This window comes from Salvelinus fontinalis, chromosome 6, assembly GCF_029448725.1.
Source record: "Salvelinus fontinalis isolate EN_2023a chromosome 6, ASM2944872v1, whole genome shotgun sequence".
In the NCBI taxonomy this organism is placed as follows: domain Eukaryota; kingdom Metazoa; phylum Chordata; class Actinopteri; order Salmoniformes; family Salmonidae; genus Salvelinus; species Salvelinus fontinalis.
In genome coordinates, this window is record NC_074670.1 from 1,576,724 (window position 1) to 1,586,238 (window position 9,515).

General features: G+C 44.1%; 1 long non-coding RNA gene across 1 annotated transcript in view; it reads right to left on the bottom strand.

The window, feature by feature from the left end:
• Nucleotides 1-3,168: 3,168 nt before the first annotated feature.
• Nucleotides 3,169-9,515, bottom strand: part of LOC129856852 (uncharacterized) — a 10,867-nt gene continuing 4,520 nt past the window's right edge. Inside the window, exon 3 of the long non-coding RNA XR_008759821.1 lies at nucleotides 3,169-3,251. This is a non-coding gene — a long non-coding RNA (uncharacterized LOC129856852). The remainder of the gene's footprint in view (nucleotides 3,252-9,515) is intronic.

Consider the following 9,515-nt stretch of genomic DNA (forward strand, 5'->3'; position numbering starts at 1 on the left):
GCTAACTATAGTCTAATAATTACCACATGTTGTAGTGTAGTGGGCTAACTATAGTCTACTAATTACCACATGTTGTAGTGGGCTAACTATAGTCTAATAATTACCACATGTTGTAGTGGGCTAACTATAGTCTAGTAATTACCACATGTTGTAGTGGGCTAACTATAGTCTAATAATCACCACATGTTGCAGTGGGCTAACTATAGTCTAATAATTACCACATGTTGTAGTGGGCTAACTATAGTCTACTAATTACCACATGTTGTAGTGGGCTAACTATATTCTAATAATTACCACATGTTGTAGTGGGCTAACTATAGTCTAGTAATTACCACATGTTGTAGTGGGCTAACTATAGTCTAATAATCACCACATGTTGTAGTGGGCTAACTATAGTCTAATAATTACCACATGTTGTAGTGGGCTAACTATAGTCTACTAATTACCACATGTTGTAGTGGGCTAACTATAGCCTAATAATTACCACATGTTGTAGTGTAGTGGGCTAACTATAGTCTAATAATTACCACATGTTGTAGTGGGCTAACTATAGTCTAATAATTACCACATGTTGTAGTGGGCTAACTATAGTCTAATAATGACCACATGATGTAGTGGGCTAACTATAGTCTAATAATGACCACATGTTGTAGTGGGCTAACTATAGTCTAATAATTACCACATGTTGTAGTGTAGTGGGCTAACTATAGTCTACTAATTACCACATGTTGTAGTGTAGTGGGCTAACTATAGTCTAATAATTACCACATGTTGTAGTGGGCTAACTATAGTCTAATAATTACCACATGTTGTAGTGTAGTGGGCTAACTATAGTCTAATAATTACCACATGTTGTAGTGGGCTAACTATAGTCTAATAATTACCACATGTTGTAGTGGGCTAACTATAGTCTAATAATTACCACATGTTGTAGTGGGCTAACTATAGTCTAATAATTACCACATGTTGTAGTGGGCTAACTATAGTCTAATAATTACCACATGTTGTAGTGTAGTGGGCTAACTATAGTCTACTAATTACCACATGTTGTAGTGGGCTAACTATAGTCTAATAATTACCACATGTTGTAGTGGGCTAACTATAGTCTACTAATTACCACATGTTGTAGTGGGCTAACTATAGTCTAATAATTACCACATGTTGTAGTGGGCTAACTATAGTCTAATAATGACCACATGTTGTAGTGGGCTAACTATAGTCTAATAATTACCACATGTTGTAGTGTAGTGGGCTAACTATAGTCTAATAATTACCACATGTTGTAGTGGGCTAACTATAGTCTACTAATTACCACATGTTGTAGTGGGCTAACTATAGTCTAATAATTACCACATGTTGTAGTGGGCTAACTATAGTCTAATAATGACCACATGTTGTAGTGGGCTAACTATAGTCTAATAATTACCACATGTTGTAGTGGGCTAACTATAGTCTACTAATTACCACATGTTGTAGTGGGCTAACTATAGTCTAATAATCACCACATGTTGTAGTGTAGTGGGCTAACTATAGTCTAATAATTACCACATGTTGTAGTGTAGTGGGCTAACTATAGTCTAATAATTACCACATGTTGTAGTGGGCTAACTATAGTCTACTAATTACCACATGTTGTAGTGTAGTGGGCTAACTATAGTCTAATAATTACCACATGTTGTAGTGGGCTAACTATAGTCTAATAATGACCACATGATGTAGTGGGCTAACTATAGTCTAATAATGACCACATGTTGTAGTGGGCTAACTATAGTCTAATAATTACCACATGTTGTAGTGGGCTAACTATAGTCTAATAATGACCACATGTTGTAGTGGGCTAACTATAGTCTAATAATTACCACATGTTGTAGTGTAGTGGGCTAACTATAGTCTACTAATTACCACATGTTGTAGTGTAGTGGGCTAACTATAGTCTACTTATTACCACATGTTGTAGTGTAGTGGGCTAACTATAGTCTAATAATTACCACATGTTGTAGTGGGCTAACTATAGTCTACTAATTACCACATGTTGTAGTGTAGTGGGCTAACTATAGTCTAATAATTACCACATGTTGTAGTGTAGTGGGCTAACTATAGTCTAATAATTACCACATGTTGTAGTGGGCTAACTATAGCCTAATAATTACCACATGTTGTAGTGGGCTAACTATAGTCTAATAATTACCACATGTTGTAGTGGGCTAACTATAGTCTAATAATTACCACATGTTGTAGTGGGCTAACTATAGTCTAATAATTACCACATGTTGTAGTGGGCTAACTATAGCCTAATAATTACCACATGTTGTAGTGGGCTAACTATAGCCTAATAATTACCACATGTTGTAGTGGGCTAACTATAACCTAGTAAATCCACCTCAGCCAGGATGTTCAACTTCACACAGGATTCCATCCCAGGACGTTCAGCTTGAACAACAGGACAACAGAACAGTAGAACAGACTTCCTAATTCCGCCGATTCTGCTCCCATTGTCTATGGGACTGTATGACTGCCTATGTTGAAGACCTCCTGCACCTCATACCCCCACAGGCTCCCCTCCACCCCCCCCCACCCCAGGACGGGTACATTGTCCTACCTCGCGTGTTGGTGGCCAGGTCAACCCCCCCCCCCCCCCCCAGGACGGGTACATGGTCCTACCTCGTGTGTTGGTCATACCCCCCCACCCCACCCCAGGACAGGTACATGGTCCTACCTGGTGTGTTGGTGCCCCCCCCCACCCCAGGACAGGTACATGGTCCTACCTCGTGTGTTGGTGGCCAGGTCAGCCACTCCCCCCACCCCACCCCAGGACGGGTACATGGTCCTACCTCGTGTGTTGGTGGCCAGGTCAGCCACTCCCCCCCCCCCCCCCCACCCCAGGACAGGTACATGGTCCTACCTCGTGTGTTGGTGGCCAGGTCAGCCACTCCCCCCCCCCCCCCCACCCCAGGACAGGTACATGGTCCTACCTGGTGTGTTGGTGGCCAGGTCATCCACTCCCCCCACCCCACCCCAGGACAGGACAGGTACATGGTCCTACCTGGTGTGTTGGTGCCCCCCCCCCCCCCCCACCCCACCCCAGGACAGGTACATGGTCCTACCTCGTGTGTTGGTGGCCAGGTCAGCCACTCCCCCCCCCCCCCCCCCCACCCCAGGACAGGTACATGGTCCTACCTCGTGTGTTGGTGGCCAGGTCAGCCACTTTCTGAAAGGCATCCAGGAAGGCTGCAGCTGCCACCACGGTCGCCCTGGAAACAGAAGCAGAATCCAGCTGGTCACGCTTTGGCCCTCATTTAAACTACCCTTAGCTGAAGTGAACACACATGTACCGACCCACCGACCGGGCACATGATTAGCCATGGGCAGCGTCCCAAACCACACCCCTTATTCCCTATGGTGCAGTACGATACAAATGTAGTGCACTTTAGGGAATAGGGTGCCATTTGGGATGCAAATACTGTTGGGCCTGGTTGAAGCCGTTAGCTATCTCTATCTGAGATCTACTGTTGTTTCAAGGGAAAAGGCCAGGGGTTGCTAGTTATTAAAGCATTGTTAGGCCTATACTGTTAGCTGATGTTCGTTCACAACAAGATAAGAAGAATGTGGGTCCTCTCTGTGTCTGGCCACGGGCCTCGCTTTAACATCTCTGGTAATGGCCTTTAATGACCGCGATAACAGAGATAGGGCCTACAGCCTTCCGCTTTTCATCATAGTAGAACTATAAGTCTGAACGGCTAGGCTGTTGAAATGTTTGGAATGTCTTGTCTGGCTGCAGTGTGTGGAAAGGAGCCGTCTGAAATCTAGGTATCTCATCAGAGTCCCTGTGCTTTGACTTCTGAGGTACGTCACGTGATTAAGATCTCAGGGTCGGGGCTAGTCAGACGTAGGCAGGGCTGTTAACTAGTCGTGTTGGATATCAGCAGTAGTTTCTCTGTGACACACACACACACACACAACACACACACACACACACACACACACACACACACACACACACACACGATTGTTGACTGGTCTTGGATTACATCTACATGGGATGGGAGTACTATCAGTCTCCAGGCTATGTGACACACCTCTGGAACACTGAGAACAATACCTGTAGTCATAGTGACAGTAGGTGACGTAGATCTGAAAACATTGTTTCAGCGTGTCATCTTAGCGTGCCGAGGGCTTACGCAGCTTTGCATGGTCATAAAACATACGTTCAAGTACAACTATGTCCCAAATGACAACCTATCCCGTACATAGTCCACTTGTTTTGACCAGGGCCCCACACTAGATCAGTGTGGTTGGACAACATAGTCTACACTACAGACCACACAGAGGCCATGGAGAAGTGGCCATATTGACTGACCTGTTACAGAATGTACGGCCCAAATGACACCCTCTTTCCTACAGTTGAAGTCGGAAGTTTACATACACCTTAGCCAAATACATTTAAACTCAGTTTTTCACAATTCCTGACATTTAATCCCAGTAAAAAATTCCCTGTCTTAGGTCAGTTGGGATCACCACTTTATTTTAAGATGTGAAATGTCAGAATAATAGTAGAGAATGATTTATTTCAGCTTTTATTTATTTTATCACATTCCCAGTGGGACAGAAGTTTACATACACTCAATTAGTATTTGGTAGCATTGCCTTTAAATTGTTTAACTTGGGTCAAATGTTTTGGGTAGCCTTCCACAAGCTTCCCACAATAAGTTGGGTGAATTTTGGCCCATTCCTCCTGACAGAGCTGGTGTAACTGAGTCAGGTTTGTAGGCCTCCTTGCTCGTACACGCTTTTTCAGTTCTGCCCACAAATTTTCTATGGGATTGACGTCAGGGCTTTGTCATGGCCACTCCAATACCTTGACTTTGTTGTCCTTAGGCCATTTTGCCACAACTTTGGAAGTATGCTTTGGGTCATTGTCCATTTGGAAGACCCATTTGCGACCAAGCTTTCACTTCCTGACTGATGTCTTGAGATGTTGCTTCAATATATCCACATAATTTCCCATCCTCATGATGTCATCTATTTTGTGAAGTGCACCAGTCCCTCCTGCAGCAAAGCACCCCCACAACATGATGCTGCCACCCCCGTGCTTCACGGTTGGGATGGTGTTCTTCGGCTTGCAAGCTTCCCCCTTTTTCCTCCAAACAAAACGATGGTCATTATGGCCAAACAGTTCTATTTTTGTTTCATCAGACCCCCATGTGCAGTTGCAAACCGTAGTCTGTCTTTTTTATGGTGGTTTTGGAGCAGTGGCTTCTTCCTTGCTGAGCGGCCTTTCAGGTGATGTCAATATAGGACTCGTTTTACTGTGGATATAGATACTTTTGTACCTGTTTCCTTCAGCATCTTCACAAGGTCCTTTGCTGTTGTTCTGGGATTGATTTGCACTTTTCGCACAAAAGTAAGTTTATCTCTAGGAGACAGAACGCGTCTCCTTCCTGAGCGGTATGACGGCTGCGTGGTCCCATGGTGTTTATACTTGCGTACTATTGTTTGTACAGATGAACGTGGTACCTTCAGGCATTTGGAAATTGCTCCCAAGGATGAACCAGACTTGTGGAGGTCTACAATTTTATTTTCTGAGGTCTTGGCTGATTTCTTTTAATTTTCCCATGATGTCAAGCAAAGAGGCACTGAGTTTGAAGGTAGGCCTTGAAATACATCCACAGGTACACCTCCAGTTGACTCAAATGATGTCAATTAGCCTATCAGAAGCTTCTAAAGCCAGGACATAATTTTCTGAAATTTTCCAAGCTGTTTAAAGGCACAGTCAACTTAGTGTATGTAAACTTCTGACCCACTGGAATTGTGATACAGTGAATTATAAGTGACATAATCTGTCTGTAAAAATGACTTTTGTCATGCACAAAGTAGATGTCCTAACCGATTTGCCAAAACTATAGTTTGTTTACAATAAATTTGTGGAGTGGTTGAAAAACGAGTTTTAATGACTCCAAGCTAAGTTTATGTAAACTTCCGACTTCAACGGTATATAGAGCACTACTTTTATGGGCCCTGGTCAAAAGTAGTGCCCTATATAGGGAATAGGGCGCCATTTGGGACGTAGAGTCTGTCCCAGAACAACAGAATTCTTTATCAACTCAAAAGTTCTACGTCTGATATGAAATGACTAACATCCGTTTGACCAGGAACAACACTGTCCTTATCAACCTGTAATGGTATTACCACAGACTGTGTTGTAGCGGGTTGGAGCTAACCACTACACACAAGGGTGTGTTGCTAGTCTCTGGCGGAAAAATACACACACACACACATGCACCCGCCCACACACACACACAAAGACATACAGACGCACACTCTCCACAAGCACATTCCATTCTATTTAAAGGGAGAGCCACTACAGGGGAAACCTCTGGTTGTGTTAGTCTCTGTTGGATACTACTGTGCACTATATAGGGAAAATGATGCACTTTGGGATGCACTTTATGAAACATTATGTCGGGGGAAGTTGTAAAAATAACCTATTTTGCAACAAAAAAGCAACGGATGGATTTAAAAACTATAATTAGATAATTTCCTAGAAGGCAGTGTGGAAGAGGACAGCTAAATGACAGAGCACTTCAGCCGACCCTAACATTATTACAGAGTAAGATACGCTGCCAATCAGCCTGTCCTCCAATTCTACCCAGCAGAGATCACCAGAGAGGTGGGTAGAGGTAGTAGCTAGCGCGAACGAGCTCCTGCGTTGCCAAGGGCTAAAATAAAAGTCAGTTCTATTTCTGACGCAGATCGAGCTGCAAGTCCTGCCTCTCCCATTTCCTCATTGGTTTATAGAAGCAGGTACCCACGTGCAATCTCCTCATTGGTTATACCCACGTGGGTGACTGAAGATGGACGAGGTCAGTAGCGGTAATGCACCTAATTTATGAAAGTTTTCAATCGCAATATAAAGTCAAGAGAAGAAAAAGCCTGGCAAGAGTAGAGATGACTAGAAACGATTCGGTTGGCCGTTTTATGTGTGGATTAATTGGTGGAGTAGAGGACCTTGTGCATTTCAGGTAAAATAACAACTCAATGTTTATATCCCAGAACAAATTAGCTAGCAAGTGCAAGCTAGCTAGCTAAATTGCCATAAATGTTTCATGCTTTTCGACCTGTCTCCAAATTAATGTAATTGGTTCAGAGTTTGTTATGATATTTTAACCTGCGTGTCGTGATCGCATTTGGTGTGGGGGGACTAAATACATTTATGCACGATGGCGCACGGGCGCAGCCGGTTTGAGTTCCGTGCCAGACCGCTGCGCCACTCGGGAGGACATCCATCCTGTTACAGCCACAGCTGCCATACAATTCCACCCAGACACAGCAAAGATCACAGAGTCCTGCACTTCAGTGTCTGGTATGGGGGTGAGGGGGTTTAGGCCTAGGTGAGACAATCCTTCAGCAACCCCTCAACACTCAGACTCACAGACTCAGACTCACAGACTCACAGACTCAAAGACTAACAGACTCAGCACAGAGAACCATGGAGTAGAACTAGGCCTAGAACCTACACTATTAGCAACTACACCGTAGTTCAACCACAGCTGCTCTACACTATTAGCAACTACACCGTAGGTCAACCACAGCTGCTCTACACTATTAGCAACTACACCGTAGGTCAACCACAGCTGCTCTACACTATTAGCAACTACACCGTAGGTCAACCACAGCTGCCCTACAATTCCACACATTACAGATCTCAGATAGGTGGGTAGAGGTTGGACGTTGGGGCAGAACCAATAATGACGGACAGTTGGAGACAGCTCTCTACAGCATGACACTTGTTAAGGGTCTACCTGTGGTAATAATGAGGGTCTACCTGTGGTAATAATGAGGGTCTACCTGTGGTAATAATGAGGTTCTACCTGTGGAAATAATGAGATGGTCCTGACTGTGGTCTTGTTGAGGGTCTACCTGTGGTAATAATGAGAGGGTCCTGACTGTGGTAATAATGAAGGTCTACCTGTGGTAATAATGAGGTTCTACCTGTGGAAATAATGAGATGGTCCTGACTGTGGTCTTGTTGAGGGTCTACCTGTGGTAATAATGAGGGTCTACCTGTGGTAATAATGAGATGGTCCTGACCGTGGTCTTGTTGAGGGTCTACCTGTGGTAATAATGAGGGTCTACCTGTGGTAATAATGAGGGTCTACCTGTGGTAATAATGAGGGTCTACCTGTGGTAATAATGAGGGTCTACCTGTGGTAATAATGAGGGTCTACCTGTGGTAATAATGAGGGTCTACCTGTGGTAATAATGAGGGTCTACCTGTGGTAATAATGAGATGGTCCTGACTGTGGTCTTGTTAAGGGTCTACCTGTGGTATTAATGAGGGTCTACCTGTGGTAATAATGAGGGTCTACCTGTGGTAATAATGAGATGGTCCTGACTGTGGTCTTGTTAAGGGTCTACCTGTGGTAATAATGAGGGTCTACCTGTGGTAATAATGAGGGTCTACCTGTGGTAATAATGAGATGGTCCTGACTGTGGTCTTGTTGAGGGTCTACCTGTGGTAATAATGAGGGTCTACCTGTGGTAATAATGAGGGTCTACCTGTGGTAATAATGAGGGTCTACCTGTGGTAATAATGAGGGTCTACCTGTGGTAATAATGAGAGGGTCCTGACTGTGGTCTTGTTAAGGGTCTACCTGTGGTAATAATGAGAGGGTCCTGACTGTGGTCTTGTTGAGGGTCTACCTGTGGTAATAATGAGGGTCTACCTGTGGTAATAATGAGATGGTCCTGACCGTGGTCTTGTTAAGGGTCTACCTGTGGTAATAATGAGGGTCTACCTGTGGTAATAATGAGGGTCTACCTGTGGTAATAATGAGGGTCTACCTGTGGTCTTGTTGAGGGTCTACCTGTGGTAATAATGAGATGGTCCTGACTGTGGTCTTGTTAAGGGTCTACCTGTGGTAATAATGAGGGTCTACCTGTGGTAATAATGAGGGTCTACCTGTGGTAATAATGAGGGTCTACCTGTGGTAATAATGAGGGTCTACCTGTGGTCTTGTTGAGGGTCTACCTGTGGTAATAATGAGGGTCTACCTGTGGTAATAATGAGGGTCTACCTGTGGTCTTGTTAAGGGTCTACCTGTGGTAATAATGAGGGTCTACCTGTGGTAATAATGAGATGGTCCTGACTGTGGTCTTGTTAAGGGCTACCTGTGGTCTTGTTGAGGGTCTACCTGTGGTAATAATGAGGGTCTACCTGTGGTAATAATGAGGGTCTACCTGTGGTAATAATGAGATGGCCCTGACTGTGGTCTTGTTAAGGGTCTACCTGTGGTAATAATGAGGGTCTACCTGTGGTAATAATGAGGGTCTACCTGTGGTAATAATGAGGGTCTACCTGTGGTAATAATGAGGGTCTACCTGTGGTAATAATGAGGGTCTACCTGTGGTAATAATGAGAGGGTCCTGACTGTGGTCTTGTTGAGGGTCTACCTGTGGTAATAATGAGGGTCTACCTGTGGTAATAATGAGATGGTCCTGACTGTGGTCTTGTTAAG